Source organism: Schistocerca serialis, chromosome 9 (genome assembly GCF_023864345.2).
Source record: "Schistocerca serialis cubense isolate TAMUIC-IGC-003099 chromosome 9, iqSchSeri2.2, whole genome shotgun sequence".
In the NCBI taxonomy this organism is placed as follows: Eukaryota; Metazoa; Arthropoda; class Insecta; order Orthoptera; family Acrididae; genus Schistocerca; species Schistocerca serialis.
The window spans coordinates 21468371-21485002 of NC_064646.1; positions in this window are offsets into that span (position 1 = coordinate 21468371).

Sequence of the window (16632 nt, forward strand, 5' to 3'; positions counted from 1 at the left end):
GTGTTTGGCGCCGTGCAGGTGAGCGCCACAGTCAGGACTGCATACGACCGAGGCACACAAGGCCAACACCCGGCATCATGGTGTGGGGAGCGATCTCCTACACTGGCCGTACACCACTGGTGATCGTCGAGGGGACACTGAATAGTGCACGGTACATCCAAACCGTCATCGAACCCATCGTTCTACCATTCCTAGATCGGCAAGGGAACTTGCTGTTCCAACAGGACAATGCACGTCCGCATGTATCCCGTGCCACCCAACGTGCTCTAGAAGGTGTAAGTCAACTACCCTGGGCAGCAAGATCTCCGGATCTGTCCCCCATTGAGCATGTTTGGGACTGGATGAAGCGTCGTCTCACGCGGTCTGCACGTTCAGCACGAACGCTGGTCCAACTGAGGCGCCAGGTGGAAATGGCATGGCAAGCCGTTCCACAGGACTACATCCAGCATCTCTACGATCGTCTCCATGAGAGAATAGCAGCCTGCATTGCTGCGAAAGGTGGATATACACTGTACTAGTGCCGACATTGTGCATGCTCTGTTGCCTGTGTCTATGTGCCTGTGGTTCTGTCAGTGTGATCATGTGATGTATCTGACCCCAGGAATGTGTCAATAAAGTTTCCCCTTCCTGGGACAATGACTTCATGGTGTTCTTATTTCAATTTCCAGGAGTGTATCTTCTCTGCAAATAAACGAGGCTTCGTCAGTGTTGCATCGCTAGCTAAGTCGTCCGTACAACTGGGGCGAGTGCTAGTAGGTCTCTCTAGACCTGCCGTGTGGCGGCGCTCGGTCTGCAATCACTGATAGTGGCGACACGCGGGTCCGTCGTATACTAATGGACCGCGGCCGATTTAAAAGCTACCACCTAGCAAGTGTGGTGTCTGGCGGTGACACCACATTCCTCCCCCGCAAATCGGCAAACGGTTGTGTTATAAGGCTTCCGCGCGCCGTGGGGAGGACCCCATGTTGACGTATGCGACGAGGTGGGGAGCCTAACAACAGGCGAGGCTGTGCCTCCCGCACCCGGCCATTCGGTCCGAGGGGAGCTAGGAAACGCCTGAAAACCTAGTCCAGGGTGCACGTCAACATGCGGTGTATGCGCCCGTAGAGAGACAGGAGGGTCCGAAGGGTCGACCTCCATCGCGTCGGGGTAACCGACGGGCGTAGACGACATGTGGTCCGGAGCGGGCAAGAGTTCCGTGTCGGAGGACAGCTGGTCACGGGAAGCGATCGGCAGCGCGTGATCCAGGGAGGCGCTTGGCGGCTGCAGCGAAGCGGCCACTGCGGGCGGCGCCGGCGGGAGAACAGGCGGCGGCGGCGGCTGCGGCGGTGGCGGCGGTGGCAGCGCGCCGCCATGGGGCAAAATGGAAGGCAGCGTCGGTAACACCTGGGGATGAGGCGAGCCAGTAGATGGGTCCCCAGGGCGCTGACCGGACGGCACCATCGCTGAAAGCAGAAGGGGAGCGGCAGAACCCGTGCGACGACAGAGGCGCAGCTGATTGAGATGCCGACGCACCTCACCAGAGGCCCCCAAAACCAGATACATCGCGCGGCCGAGGCAGCGAAGAATGCGCTCTGCGAGCCAACGCCGTGAACCTCGATAGTTGCGATAGAATACAACGACGCCTGGAGCAAAAGCAGGAGTCTGCCGCTGCACAGGAACCTGATGCGGCGGATGCAGCAAAGACATCAAGGTTCGATGAGGACGACCGTGGAGCAACTCATCCGGCGAGCGACCATCTCGGGGCTGAGAGCGATACGAAGACAAAAAGAGCAACAACGCGTCCTCCAGAGAATGCGACTCTTTCAACTTCAAAATCTGTGACTTGAAAGTCCGGACCAATCGTTCAGCGGCACCGTTTGACTGAGGCGAAAACGGTGCGGAGGGCAGATGTTGAATACCATTGGCCTTGCAGAAAGACTGAAATTCTGCGGACATGAATTGTGGGCCATTGTCGGAAACAATAGTCTGTGGAAGACCTTCAATGCAAAAGATAGCGGATAACGCTTGGATGGTGGCAGATGACGTCGTGGAAGACATCTGGACAACAAAAGGAAAATTACTGAAGGAATCGACAACAACCAACCATCGAGCATTCCAGAATGGACCAGCAAAATCGATGTGTAGGCGTTGCCAAGGGGAAGTGGCTTTTGGCCATGCAAAGAATTTCCGCGGTGGTGCGGATTGTTGTTCGGCACACGCCATGCAAGAAGAGCACATTTTCGTAATCGCAGCATCGATTCTGAACCAAGTACAGTGCTGACGAGCAAGTTGTTTCGTGCGCACTATACCCCTATGTCCTTGGTGGAGAAGCTGTAAGACAGAGGACTGTAACGAATGTGGAACCACGACTCGGGACTGATCATTATCAGAACGCAACAGCAAAACACCACGTCCTACAAAAAGTCTCTCCTTGTGAGCTAAAAGTCTGCGAACCAACGGATCCTCTATCCGTGACTTTGACAAGGGCCATTGCGTAGCAACAAAACGCAAAACGGTAGCAAGGACAGGGTCAGCAGCTGTGGCTGTAGCTACACGACGAAAATCAATCGGAAACGATTCGACCACGTCATCGGTTTCCGCATCAATGAACATGCAAGCAAGTTCGGAAGAATCGAATGCTCTATCCTCAGCAACAGGCAAACGGGACAACGCATCGGCGTTTCCGTGCTTAGCAGTGGACCGATACAAGATATCGTAGCCGTACTGCGAGAGGAAAATAGACCAGCGAATGAATTTCTGCGCTGTACGTGGAGGTACAGGCTTGTTCGGATGAAAAAGTGACGTCAAGGGTTTGTGGTCTGTGATGATGGTAAAGTGACGACCATACAAGAAATCGTGAAACTTTGTAACACCAAACACGAGAGCCAAAGCTTCTTTCTCGATTTGTGAATAATTTCTTTGCGCTGAGGAGAGCAATTTGGACGCAAAGGCAATAGGGCGATCGTGCAAGTCATCTTTGTGCGCAAGCACAGCACCGATCCCGAAATCCGATGCATCCACCATCAACAAAAGGGGTTTCTGGCGATCGAATGGAGTAAGGCAAGTATTTGAAAGCAACGCCGATTTCAACTGGCGAAAGGCGCGTTCGCATTCCGTCGTCCAGACGAACGGAACACCTTTACGGCGTAAGCGATGAAGCGGAGCTGAAATGGTAGAAGCGCGCGGCACAAATTTATTATAATAATTAATTTTTTCCAGCACACTCTGTAGCTGCTTCAAATTCTGCGGCGAAGGCAAGTCTTGTATGGCACGGAGGTGCTCCGGACTCCGATGTATGCCTTGGGCATTGATTACATGTCCCAAATATGGTAACTCACGAGCAAGAAACACACATTTGTGCTTCCGCAAGCGAAGACCATTTTGTCGCAGGACCTGAAATAATGTTCGGTGGTTGGCTAAATGTTCTTCTTCTGCCTTTCCGGAGATCACAATATCGTCCAGATAGTTTGCTGCAGTAGGGACCGACGCACAAACAGTTTGTAAATATTGCTGGAACAATGCAGGGGCGGATGCACACCCGAATGGCAGTCTTTTGAATCGGTACAAACCAAGATGCGTGTTAACCACCAAGACGCTCTGAGATTCGTCATCCACTGGTATTTGCAAGTACATATCTGCCAGGTCCAACTTAGAAAAATATTGACCCGGGCACAGTTTGTCAAAAAGATCTTCCGGGCGGGGTAACGGATAAGTTGCAATCACTAGTTGTGGATTCACTGTTGCCTTGAAGTCCACGCAAAGTCTCAATTTACCGGAAGGTTTAGGCAAAATTACTAAGGGTGAAGCCCAGAGAGAAGCCTGCACACGTTCAATTACACCTTGTGATTCCATATCGTGTAATGTTCTTGCGACCTCATCACGCAATGCGTGGGGAACATTGCGCGCTCTGAAAAATTTCGGTGGCGCGTTTTCTTTCAGTTCCAAATGTGCTTTATAGTTCTTAGCGCAACCAAGGCCCGGTGCAAAAATGTCTGCAAATTCTTCACATAGACGAGAAACACTGGCTGAAGGCACAGTCTGGTTCACTGATAGGACCTGATTGACTATAGACAAGTTAAACAACTGAAATAAATCTAAACCAAGCAAGTTCACTGCAGAAGAAGAACGAAGAACGTAAAATGACACAAGTTTTGTTTGTCCCTTGTATGTTGCAGGAAGGCTGCACTGTCCTAACACAGGGATATGCTGTCCGGAATAACTATGTAACTTAACATTTGCGGTGGTGTGCGGAGGTGTGCCCAGTTGTTTGTACATGTCTTTATTGATCAGAGAAATTGCAGCTCCGGTATCGAGCTGGAATGGGATCACGTTGCCATTAATGTCCAAGTCTACAAAAAGTTTATTGTCCTGCTGACGACAAGAGCGACTGTCTTGTGCAACATGAACAGACACTGGTACAGAATCACTTGCAACTTGACGGGCCTTACAAGGGATTGTGCTTTTGAGTGTGAATGTGGACTCCCTTATTCAGATACTATGGTACGTGATGCAATTGCACAGAACGTTTCTGATGTTCGGATATGGGAGGAAATTTTGAAACTAGTCAATCCCTCCCTTCACCAAGTGATAGACATATTGGATAGGCAAGACACACTTGACTTTGCTCAGGAATCGTTTGAAACTTCGCCAGCTGTGTGTCACATTAACCGGCCCGCCGGGCGAGCTGCACGGAACGGTAAACAGCCCTCGCGCACGTCCGTGCAGCCACGTGTGCCGTGCTTGCGCAGTGAAATCATGCCCGTGGTGTGCTACTAGACATTCGCGTGAGAATTGCCCGTCACGCCAAGCTATTTGCTTTTTCTGTAATAAAAAAGGACATGTTCAAAGTGTTTGCCAGAAAAAGCTCAGATCAGACACTCACAACCATTCCAGGCCCTTTGCTTCGCGCCGGAATCGAACCAAGAATACTCAGGCTCGTGAATCTTCGCCCATGGACATTCATGTAGTTAATTCCACTCCGCCCAGTGCTCATCCTTCTAACAGTGACTGTGTTCGTGCCACAAAAAGTGTGCGTCGACATCGACGGAAATCCCATCCTCGTCACCAAAAATGTTGTGGACTGGCAAGGCAGCCAATCCACAGTAAGCGCGTGCCTTTCGGCTACCCGTCACTGTGGATTGGCTGCCTTGCCAGTCCACAACATCCCACACTGATAAGCAATACTCAAGTATAGGTCCAACGAGTGTTTTGTAAGCAACGTCCTTTGTTGATGGACTACATTTTCTAGGGACTCTCCCAGTGAATCTCAACCTGGCACTCGCCTTACCAACAATTAATTTTATTTGATCATTCCACTTCAAATCGTTCTGTACGCATACTCCCAATATTTAACAGAAGCAACTGCTACGAGTGTTTGTTCCGCTATCATATAATCATACAATAAAGGATCCTTCTTTCTATGTATTCGCAATACATTACATTTGCCTATGTTAAGGGTCAGTTGCCACTCCCTGCACCAAGTGCCTATCCGCTGCAGATCTTCCTGCATTTCGCTGCAATTTTCTACATCAGCGAAAAGCCGCATGGAACTTCCGACACTATCTACTAGGTCATTTATATATATTGTGAAAAGCAATGGTCCCATAACACTCCCCTGTGGCACGCCAGAGGTTACTTTAACGTCTGTAGACGTCTCTCCATTGAGAACAACATGCTGTGTTCTGTTTGCTAAAAACTCTTCAATCCAGCCACACAGCTGGTCTGATATTCCATAGGCTCTTACTTTGTTTATCAGGCGACAGTGCGGAACTGTATCGAACGCCTTCCTGAAGTCAATGTTAATCGCTTAAGTATGTTAAGTATTGGAGAAAGTTTATTATCCTACGTTAATTTTTTTTTTTTTTTTTTTTTGGTGTTGCGATTCTTTTTATTTCAGTGTAGATTCAACTTTTGTGTAGAGGATAATTTACTGGTAAAAGTCGCAAAATGTATATAAGATATTTTGTTCTGTATTGTGCTGAGCAGCTGCTGACTCGTGGGTTGGGAATAAAACAACGGCTTTGGACCAGGGCTGCTTGCTTTCATTGCTTAAGTAGTTTCATTAAGGTTGAGGTTTTGTAAATGCTATATATGTATGAATGTACTGACACGACAGCGTGAGTTATTAGTTCTATTTTCTTTCCTCAGTTGTATTCGATAGAGCTGGTAGTTTCAGTAGAGGTGGTTTCAACAGCGTTAGTTAATGAAGTCTGTCATACATCCGTATCCATAACAGTTTTCTTTGTTTTAGCCAGGGTGCTCTTGGTGTTACTCTGTCGTCCGATTACATTTAAGAGTACACTGAAGAGCCAAAGAAACTAGTACGCCTGCCTAATATCATGTAGGGGCCCAGGGAGCACGGAAAAGTGCCGCAAAACGACGTGGAATGCACTCGATTAATGACTGAAGTAGTGCCGGAGGGACCTGACAGCATGACTTCTGCAAGACTGTCCATAAATCCGTACGAGTACGAGGGGGTGGAGATCTGGTCTTAACAGCACGTGGCAAAACATCTCAGATATGCTGAATAATGTTCATGTCTGGCGAGTTTGGCGGCCAGCGGAAGTGTTTAAACTCAGAAGAGTGTTCCTGGAGCCACTCCGTAGCAATTCTGGACGTGTGGAGTGTCGGATTGTCCCTCTGGAATTACATATGAGTGGATGCAGGTGATCAGACAGGATGCTTATGTACGTGTCACGGGTCGTATCTACTCATATCAGGAGTCCCATATCACTCCAACTGGACACGCCCCACACCATTACAGAGTCTTCACCAGCTTGAAAGGTCCCCTCCTGACATGCAGGGTCCATGGATTCATGAGCTTGTCTCCATACCCGTAGTCGTCCAGCCGCTCCATACAATCTGAAACGAGACTCGTCCGACTATTGAACATGTTCCCTTAAAAAAAAAAAAAGTCCAATTTTGGTGTTGACTCGCCCGGCGAGGTGTAAAGCTTTATGTCATCCACTCATAAAGGGTTTACGAGTGGGCCTTCGGACCCGAAAGCCCATATGGATGATGTTTCATTGAATGGTTCGCACGCTGACACTTGTTGATGCTTTGAAATCTCCAGCAATTTTCGGAAGAGTTGAACGACTCTCTTCTCTTGTCGTTGTTCACGTTCTTACAGGATCTTTTTCCGGCCGCAGCGATGTCGGAGATTTGATGTTTTACCGGATTCCCGATATTCACGGTACACTCGAGAAATTGTATTGGAAAATCCCCACTTCATCGGTACCTCAGAGATGCTGTGTCCCATCGCTCGTGCTCACTTAAATCTTGATAACCTGCCATTGTAGCAGCATTAAACGATATAACAACTGCGCCAGAAACTTTTTGTCTTATATAGGTGTCGCCGACCGCAGCGCCGTGTTCTGTCTGTTTACATATGTCTGTACTTGGATACGCGTGCCTACGACAGTTTCGTTGCTGCTTCAATGTATGTGTGTTTGTCAAATAATATTTCCTATCACTTACTTCGTTAGGCCTACCCAGGTGTAGTACTACAGACAATCATCAGAAATTCTAATTCTTTTAGGCGTTAGGATTACGAAAATGTGTGTCACTACCCAGCACGATATTTCATTGCTACACACAATTTGTGACGACGACTCACCATTGGGCTACTTCAGAACAGTTTCACTTAATAATTTTACGATCGTGTATTCAGTTACAGGGACCGTATGTACGTTGGTGAACCATTTTTTGTAACTGTAAATTTCAGTACACTTAATCCAAATGGAATCGTTCCGTTGCAATATTGATAGCGTTTCTGAACAGCCCTGACATGTACTTATCACTGTATTTTAGTTGTTAAACACGCAGACAGCCTTGGTAGCCCTATGTTGGTGTCGCTGCCTTCGGTACTGAAGGATCCGCGTCCGATTCTCGGTGTTTATTCAGGTTATGAGGTAAGGGGGTCTGGTATGGAATTCACTCAACCCTTGTGGGGCCAGACGAGGAGCTGCTTCAACAAAGAAGCAGTGGAATGATCGGAATTCAACACTAACAACTGGACAGACTGGCCACCGGCTCATCACATGTCCCATGATTACAGATCGCTTCTCGTACTGCAGTCAGCCGGTCGGAAAGCGCTAAGGCGTGCGTAATCCGTAAGTGGTATTTACTTTACTAATCAAAGTGTAAATATATCTCTCTTTTTTTCTACGGTAGAGTGCAGTATACGTACATTTGCTCCAAGCTCTCACCGCAATATCGAGACCTTTTAGTGTGAAAAACATGCAGCTAGTACAAAATAATGCATTATTTGTTTACACATGGCCGGCCGGAGCGGCCGAACGGTTCTAGGCGCTTCAGTCTGGAACCGCGTGACCGCTACGGTCGCAGGTTCGAATCCTGCCTCGGGCATGAATGTGTGTGATGTCCTTAGGTTAGTTAGATTTAAGTAGTTCCAAGTTCTAGGGGATTGATGATCTAAGCTGTTAAGTGCCATAGTGGTCAGAGCCATTTGAACCATTTGTTTATACATGAGATGTACGGATAACAGATAAACAGATGTTGACGATGTTCATAGTAACAGCTTGGCAGGTTATTAATTACGTAGATTTCTGTTAAAGTAGAAGCTTAGCAGTAGACCTCTCTTGCCCGGATTTTCTATCAAACAAATTTATTAGGATCTTCTACGAAACTTTTCAACGCTAACACTAAGGCAAGTGCTGTATCGCAGTAGCTGTCTTCTCAAGAGCTTTCCGCATGCCATTGAAAAAGTATACCGTTTCATTCAAAATAACCATACGCGCTACGAGGTCTCTGTTGCTAGTAGCCCCTCTGTGCGCTAACTCTAATGGAAAGCCTCATCTCAATACCTTTTATCGTTCATGAAGAAACAGAAGTCACGGCGACTCTCCGCATACAATGTGAATCCAGGCTCCACCGAAATAATCTTGGACTTTTTCGGGGATATTTGAGTATTTTTTTGTACAAAGGACCCGTGGGCTCTAGCGGCTTCTTGAAGAACGATTGGTTTTGATTTACCCCCACGGGAGTTGAGGTCGGAAATGCACACCCGTGCGATGGTGCTCTGCTGGGAGGTGCGCCGTTTCGGATCCTGGTGGTAGGTGAAAAATTCCTAATCACCAGTGTTTGAGCCAATGTGCTGCGTTAAGTTCCAGACCTCTCCGAAGTGTCTCGCGTGACACTATTGATGGTCATCCGACCGTTGGGTGGGGTCGTTGAACTCAGCGGACACCTTGCAGTTATTCGAGGGGAGCAGGTTATGTGCCGGCAACGGGTTTCACCCTCACCCTTCTCTCATCGTCATCATACAATAGAAACATAATTCTGCACTATACACGCATCCATGACACTCACTTGCATTCTACGCATAGAGATACGACACAACTCGCACACATGCACAAGGAAAGGAGCCAATGCGCGCGGAGGAAGAACTACACTCCTGGAAATTGAAATAAGAACACCGTGAATTCTTTGTCCCAGGAAGGGGAAACTTTATTGACACATTCCTGGGGTCAGATACATCACATGATCACACTGACAGAACCACAGGCACATAGACACAGGCAACAGAGTATGCACAATGTCGGCACTAGTACAGTGTATATCCACCTTTCGCAGCAATGCAGGCTGCTATTCTCCCATGGAGACGATCGTAGAGATGCTGGATGTAGTCCTGTGGAACGGCTTGCCATGCCATTTCCACCTGGCGCCTCAGTTGGACCAGCGTTCGTGCTGGACGTGCAGACCGCGTGAGACGACGCTTCATCCAGTCCCAAACATGCTCAATGGGGGACAGATCCGGAGATCTTGCTGGCCAGGGTAGTTGACTTACACCTTCTATAGCACGTTGGGTGGCACGGGATACATGCGGACGTGCATTGTCCTGTTGGAACAGCAAGTTCCCTTGCCGGTCTATGAATGGTAGAACGATGGGTTCGATGACGGTTTGGATGTACCGTGCACTATTCAGTGTCCCCTCGACGATCACCAGTGGTGTACGGCCAGTGTAGGAGATCGCTCCCCACACCATGATGCCGGGTGTTGGCCCTGTGTGCCTCGCTCGTATGCAGTCCTGATTGTGGCGCTCACCTGCACGGCGCCAAACACGCATACGACCATCATTGGCACCAAGGCAGAAGCGACTCTCATCGCTGAAGACAACACGTCTCCATTCGTCCCTCCATTCACGCCTGTCGCGACACCACTGGAGGCGGGCTGCACGATGTTGGGGCGTGAGCGGAAGACGGCCTAACGGTGTGCGGGACCGTAGCCCAGCTTCATGGAGACGGTTGCGAATGGTCCTCGCCGATACCCCAGGAGCAACAGTGTCCCTAATTTGCTGGGAAGTGGCGGTGCGGTCCCCTACGGCACTGCATAGGATCCTACGGTCTTGGCGTGCATCCGTGGGTCGCTGCGGTCCGGTCCCAGCGGCACGTGCACCTTCCGCCGACCACTGGCGACAACATCGATGTACTGTGGAGACCTCACGCCCCACGTGTTGAGCAATTCGGCGGTACGTCCACCCGGCCTCCCGCATGCCCACTATACGCCCTCGCTCAAAGTCCGTCAACTGCACATACGGTTCACGTCCACGCTGTTGCGGCATGCAACCAGTGTTAAAGACTGCGATGGAGCTCCATATGCCACGGCAAACTGGCTGACACTGACGGCGGCGGTGCACAAATGCTGCGCAGCTAGCGCCATTCGACGGCCAACACCGCGGTTCCTGGTGTGTCCGCTGTGCCGTGCGTGTGATCATTGCTTGTACAGCCCTCTCGCAGTGTCCGGAGCAAGTATGGTGGGTCTGACACACCGGTGTCAATGTGTTCTTTTTTCCATTTCCAGGAGTGTATTTCCGCTAGGCGCCTGAACTCACTCCGTGCGATATCCCAGCGAACGGTGCTGTACAACATTTCAATAAAATATGTAAAACATCTGGAAACAGTGTGTCTCCCTTGGTAACAAACTTGTTATATTCACTCACTTTACCCTTCTGCCTCAATCATAAACACATTTCTGCTCAGTTGTATCTTCATTTTGTTTTACCGTCAGCGACGGCAACCACATCGCAGTAATGTAACTCGTGTCTGAGTCCTGTTGCATTACTTTCTGTTATCAGTTTGTGACCTCCCCCTCACTTATCGACCTTAATGACAGTGAAAAATTAAACCGCGTGTACCTAATGGAAATTTGGGAAAAGCAATCGTCACCGAAGTTAATCTGTCGGTAAAGATGGAGAAAAGGGTTACATCTAAATGAAAGGAAAAATGCCAGTGAAACTGGTGGAAATTAATTTTGAAAAGGGGTAAAGTTAATAAAGAAAGTAAATGTGCGGCCGTTACGTTAACAATTAACTAGCGGTAATTAGATATTTGAGATTTGGGGGAAATTACGGTCGCCAGTCCTATGGACAATTACTATAGTAACTGAAAAAGAAAGGTGATTACACATATAATTAGCACTAGAAGCGTGGCAACTGAATGTTGACACGTGTAGTGTAAAAACTGAAAGTTTGTCAGAAGTAATTAATTTCGCTACACTCTGACTAAATTTATCGAAAGAATTAATAAAACCGGAAAATCGAAAGTTAATTTAGTGACTGAAGATAATAATGAGCTTTCTTTCTGAAGCACATCTAAATTCAGTAAAATACGGTTAGTGTTGGACTACCTCAACAATCATTTCAAAAGCTACTTGAATCTACGCAATTTAGAAATAAGAGATTTAACTTTGAACTTGAATTAAATGATTCTGAACAATTAACAATAGCAAAATTTAGTACATACCAAGCTGAGCTGCAGTCACAGGTAAGCTAAAATACGGTAAAAAAACTCGCACTCTTAATTTGTGCTCGTGTAATCTAAATATTGTAGCCAGCTATGAATACTTTAACTGAACTTTGAAATTAAAGCAGTGAAATCGAATTATATTATTTTAATCCTGGCGTTTGAATTTAAACGACACTCGGGTACATTTCGGAAAAAGAAGGGACCCTGCTCGGCATTGCAATTGGTAGAATGAGCAACAAAGGTTCATGCTAAGTTGCTGTAATTTTGTGATGCAACAATTTGAAAAGCTGAGGTCTGCCATACAGTTCTAAAACTTTATGTGCTTCCAGTCTTCCTTGTTGATTGACTGAAGGTTTGAAGCTGTCGATCGAGGAGGTGGCGACAGTCACTCATTGTCGGCCGTCGCTGTTGCAGAAGCTGGATGCTGGCGCGCCTTCTTCTCGACACGGTCACCGGGCGAAACGGGCTCTTGATGTGCGCCAGCTAATGCTTCCCGTCCGCGACACCGTGTCAGAAACTATCATAGCAAGTCGAACGCAATTACATGCTGCCCAACCCCGAAAGCGCGGCAACTCGCGGGAGCGTCACACAACACACCTGCTCCACTGCACCACCCCAGCCAGACTCCCCCGCTGCCCGCGCTCCACGCGACAGAGTTAACACTACCAAAGATCATAAACACTTTGGTTTTCCACACGTCCTATCGATGTATTCGTTCGATAGCATAGTTTTCCCTAGGCGAGACCCAGCGTAAAAATACAAATAATATTTACAAAACAAACCCACTATAGATCGACATAAATGCATAAATATGTATATACAAATAGTAAAACAATTACAATATATAAAGAGACAGAAATGCCATTTCTTCAGGTGACAAAATAAGGAAAAAGCTATAGTACAATAGATGGAAATAGAAGGATATGCATTTCCAGCGCTACAAGTTGTACGCTTTTATCATTACATGTTACACTTTCTCTTCCACTATGGAGGAATTTTGTAGAAAGGTAAGTGAGCCTTTTCATCGTCTCAGAGTATCATTTGCACCCTACGTCCTCCGTTGTTTGTTGGCTGTGTTTACCGTCTACAGCTCCTTCAAGTACCATTCTTGATTTCTTAATACATGTCCTATAATCGTGTCCCTTCTCATTGTCACCGTTTTCCGTATGTTCCTTTGTTCGCTGAATCTGCTCATTCCTTACCTTATCAGTTCATCTAATTTTCATCATTCTTCTGTAGCACCACATATCAGACGCTTCAATTCTCTTCCGTTCCGATTTCGCTCCAGTCCATGATTCACAATCGTGCAATGTTGTGCTCAAAACGTAAATCTTCACAAATTTCCTCCTCAAATTACAGGCTATGTTTGGTACTGATGTACCTCTTGTGCCTAGGGTTGGCCTTCTTGCCTGAGCTAGTCTGACTTTTACATCCTAATTGCTTCCTCCGTCATGAACTGTTTTCCTTCCAAGGCAGCAGAATTTTGTTGTTAAGTTTCTCGCTATTCTCCTTTTTGTTACTACTCATTACATTCCTGTTTCTTCGGTCCACTCTAAATCCATATTCTGTACTTTTTACATTGTTCATTCCATTCAAGAACCCTTTAATTCTTCTTCCGTTACACTGAGGATGGCATCATCATAGATTATTATAATTTACACCCTTTCACCCCAAATTTTAACATAACTCTCGAACATTTCTTTTATTTCTGTCATTGCTTCTCCGATGTACTGTGTAATAAACCGAATTAAACGCAATTGCTTTATTATTCCGTAACGAACCACGACAGATGATGGTTTACTCTCGATACGACTTTCACCAGGTTTGGCCGTCTAATAAATTGAAAATGAAGCGTTACAGAGCCATATCTTTTCTCATTATTTGTATTACGAGGTGCATTCAAGTTCTAAAGCCTCCGATTTTTTTTTTTTAACTACTCACCCAAAATCGATGAAACTGGCGTTACTTCTCGACGTAATCGCCCTGCAGACGTACACATTTTTCACAATGCTGACGCCATGATTCCATGGCAGCGGCGAAGGCTTCTTTAGGAGTCTGTTTTGACCACTGGAAAATCGCTGAGGCAACAGCAGCATGGCTGGTGAATGTGCAGCCACGGAGAGTGTCTTTCATTGTTGGAAAAGCCAAAAGTCACTAGGAGCCAGGTCAGGTGAGTAGGGAGCATGAGGAATCACTTCAAAGTTGTTATCACAAAGAAACTGTTGCGTAACGTTAGCTCGATGTGCGGGTGCATTGTCTTGGTGAAACAGCACACACGCAGGCCTTCCTGAACGTTTTTGTTGCAGTGCACGAAGGAATTTGTTCTTCAAAACATTTTCGTAGGATGCACCTGTTATCGTACTGCCCTTTGGAACGCAATGGGTAAGGATTACGCCCTCACTGTCCCAGAACATGGACACCATCATTTTTTCAGCACTGGTGGTTACCCGAAATTTTTTTGGTGGCGGTGAATCTGTGTGCTTCCATTGAGCTGACTGGCGCTTTGTTTCTGGATTGGAAAATGGCATCCATGTCTCATCCATTGTCACATCCGACGAAAAGAAAGTCCCATTCATGCTGTCGTTGCGCGTCAACATTGCTTGGCAACATGCCACACGGGCAGCCATGTGGTCATCCGTCAGCATTCGTGGCACCCACCTGGATGACACTTTTCGCATTTTCAGGTCGTCATGCAGGATTGTGTGCACAGAACCCACAGAAATGCCAACTCTGGAGGCAATCTGTTCAACAGTCATTTGGCGATCCCCCAAAACTATTCTCTCCACTTTCTCGATCATGTCGTCAGACCGGCTTGTGCGAGCCCGAGGTTGTTTCGGTTTGTTGTCACACGATGTTCTGCCTTCATTAAACTGTCGCACCCACGAACGCACTTTCGACACATCCATAACTCCATCACCACATGTCTCCTTCAACTGTCGATGAATTTCAATTGGTTTCACACCACGCAAATTCAGAAAACGAATGATTGCACACTGTTCAAGTAAGGAAAATGTCGCCATTTTAAGTATTTAAAACAGTTCTCATTCTCGCCGCTGGCGGTAAAATTCCATCTGCCGTATGGTGCTGCCATCTCTGGGACGTATTGACAATGAACGCGGCCTCATTTTAAAACAATGCGCATGTTTCTATCTCTTTCCAGTCCGGAGAAAAAAAATCGGAGTCCTTAGAACTTGAATGCACCTCGTATTTCTAGTGTACGATATTTCACAAAGTAATATGCATTGCACATCTGAAATTATTTTGTGGGACAGCAGTACTGCAACTCACGGGGCTATTACTGATGAAATGTATGCTTTCTCTAAGCTGCTGCAAAACACAGGGGGTTCTTTCACGTTAACGCGGCCCGCTTCTGTCAAAGAGAGTTTACCGAAGCCAGCGGCGAGAAGTGTGGGCAAAGAAAGTGAGAAGACGTAGAGAAAGGCAGATAATGACAGAGGGAGAGAGAAAGAGAGAGAGAGACGTTGGCGGATGGAAAATCCCGCCCCAGAGAGGACAGAACAATAGCGGCTGGACGAAGCAACTGTGGAGAGGCCTGAAGGGATCCTGATGGGCGTCCTCCTCCGCCCCCGTCACCGTCCCCGCCGCCTCCCGCCGCTCCCACGGCCGGTATTGGAGCGGCTCAAAGGACGTCCGCCGCCGTTGATTCGTGCGTCTCCCAATACTACGGCCGGCCTCGGCACGTTATCGTATCCGCTGTCAAAGCCCTGGCAGGGCAAAGCAGATTTAGTAACCACTTGTTCGTCAGTGGTCGGCCGGCTGTGGCGAACGGAGGCGGAGCAGCCCGGCCGCTGCCGTAAGAGATTGCCGCCGAGATGTACTGCCCACAATCGCCTTATGTACCAGATGGAGGTGTAGATACAGGCGCAACCAGAGACCAGGCCTACGCTACTGATGGCTACAGTCACTGAAATCTCAGTTACACCTGTATCAACGTATGTACTTCAAATGTAACAACTCGCTCTTCATATGATTGCAAATACTAATTTATCTTATCTTTCACATTAAAGTTAATTTAGATTGCTTAATTAACTGTTGTATCATTTAGTAGGGCCCATACAGGTACACTACTGGCCATTAAAATTGCTACACCAACAAGAAATCCAGATGATAAATGGGTATTCAATGGACAAATATATTATACTAGAACTGGCATGTGATTACATTTTCACGCAATTTGGACGCACAGATCCTGAGAAGTCAGTACCCAGAACCATCACCTCTGGCCGTAATAACGGCCTTGATAAGCCTGGGCATTGAGTCAAACATAGCTTGGATGGCGTGTACAGGTACAGCTGCACATGGAACTTCAACACGATACCATACTTCATCAAGTGTAGTGACTGGCGTATTGTGACGAGCCAGTTGCTCGGCCACCATTGACCAGACGTTTTCACTTGGTGCGAGATCTGGAGAATGCGCTGGCCAGGGCAGCAGTCGAACATTTTCTATATCCAGAAAGGCCCGTACAGGACCTGCAACATGCGGTCGTGCATTATCTTACTGAAATGTAGGGTTTCGCTGGGATCGAATGAAGGGTAGAGCCACGGGTCGTAACACATCTGAAATGTAACGTCCACTGTTCAAAGTGCCGTCAGTGCGAACAAGAGGTGACCGAGACGTGTAACCAATGGCCCCCCATACCATCACGCCGGGTGATACGCCAGTATGGCGAAGACGAATACACTCTTCCAATCTGCGTTCACCACGATGTCGCCAAACACGGATTCGACCATCATGATGCTGTAAACAGAACCTGTATTTATCCGAAAAAATGACGTTTTGCCATTCGTGCACCCAGGTTCGTCGTTGAGTACACCATCGCAGGCGCTCCTATCTGTGATGCAGCGTCAAGGGTATCCGCAGC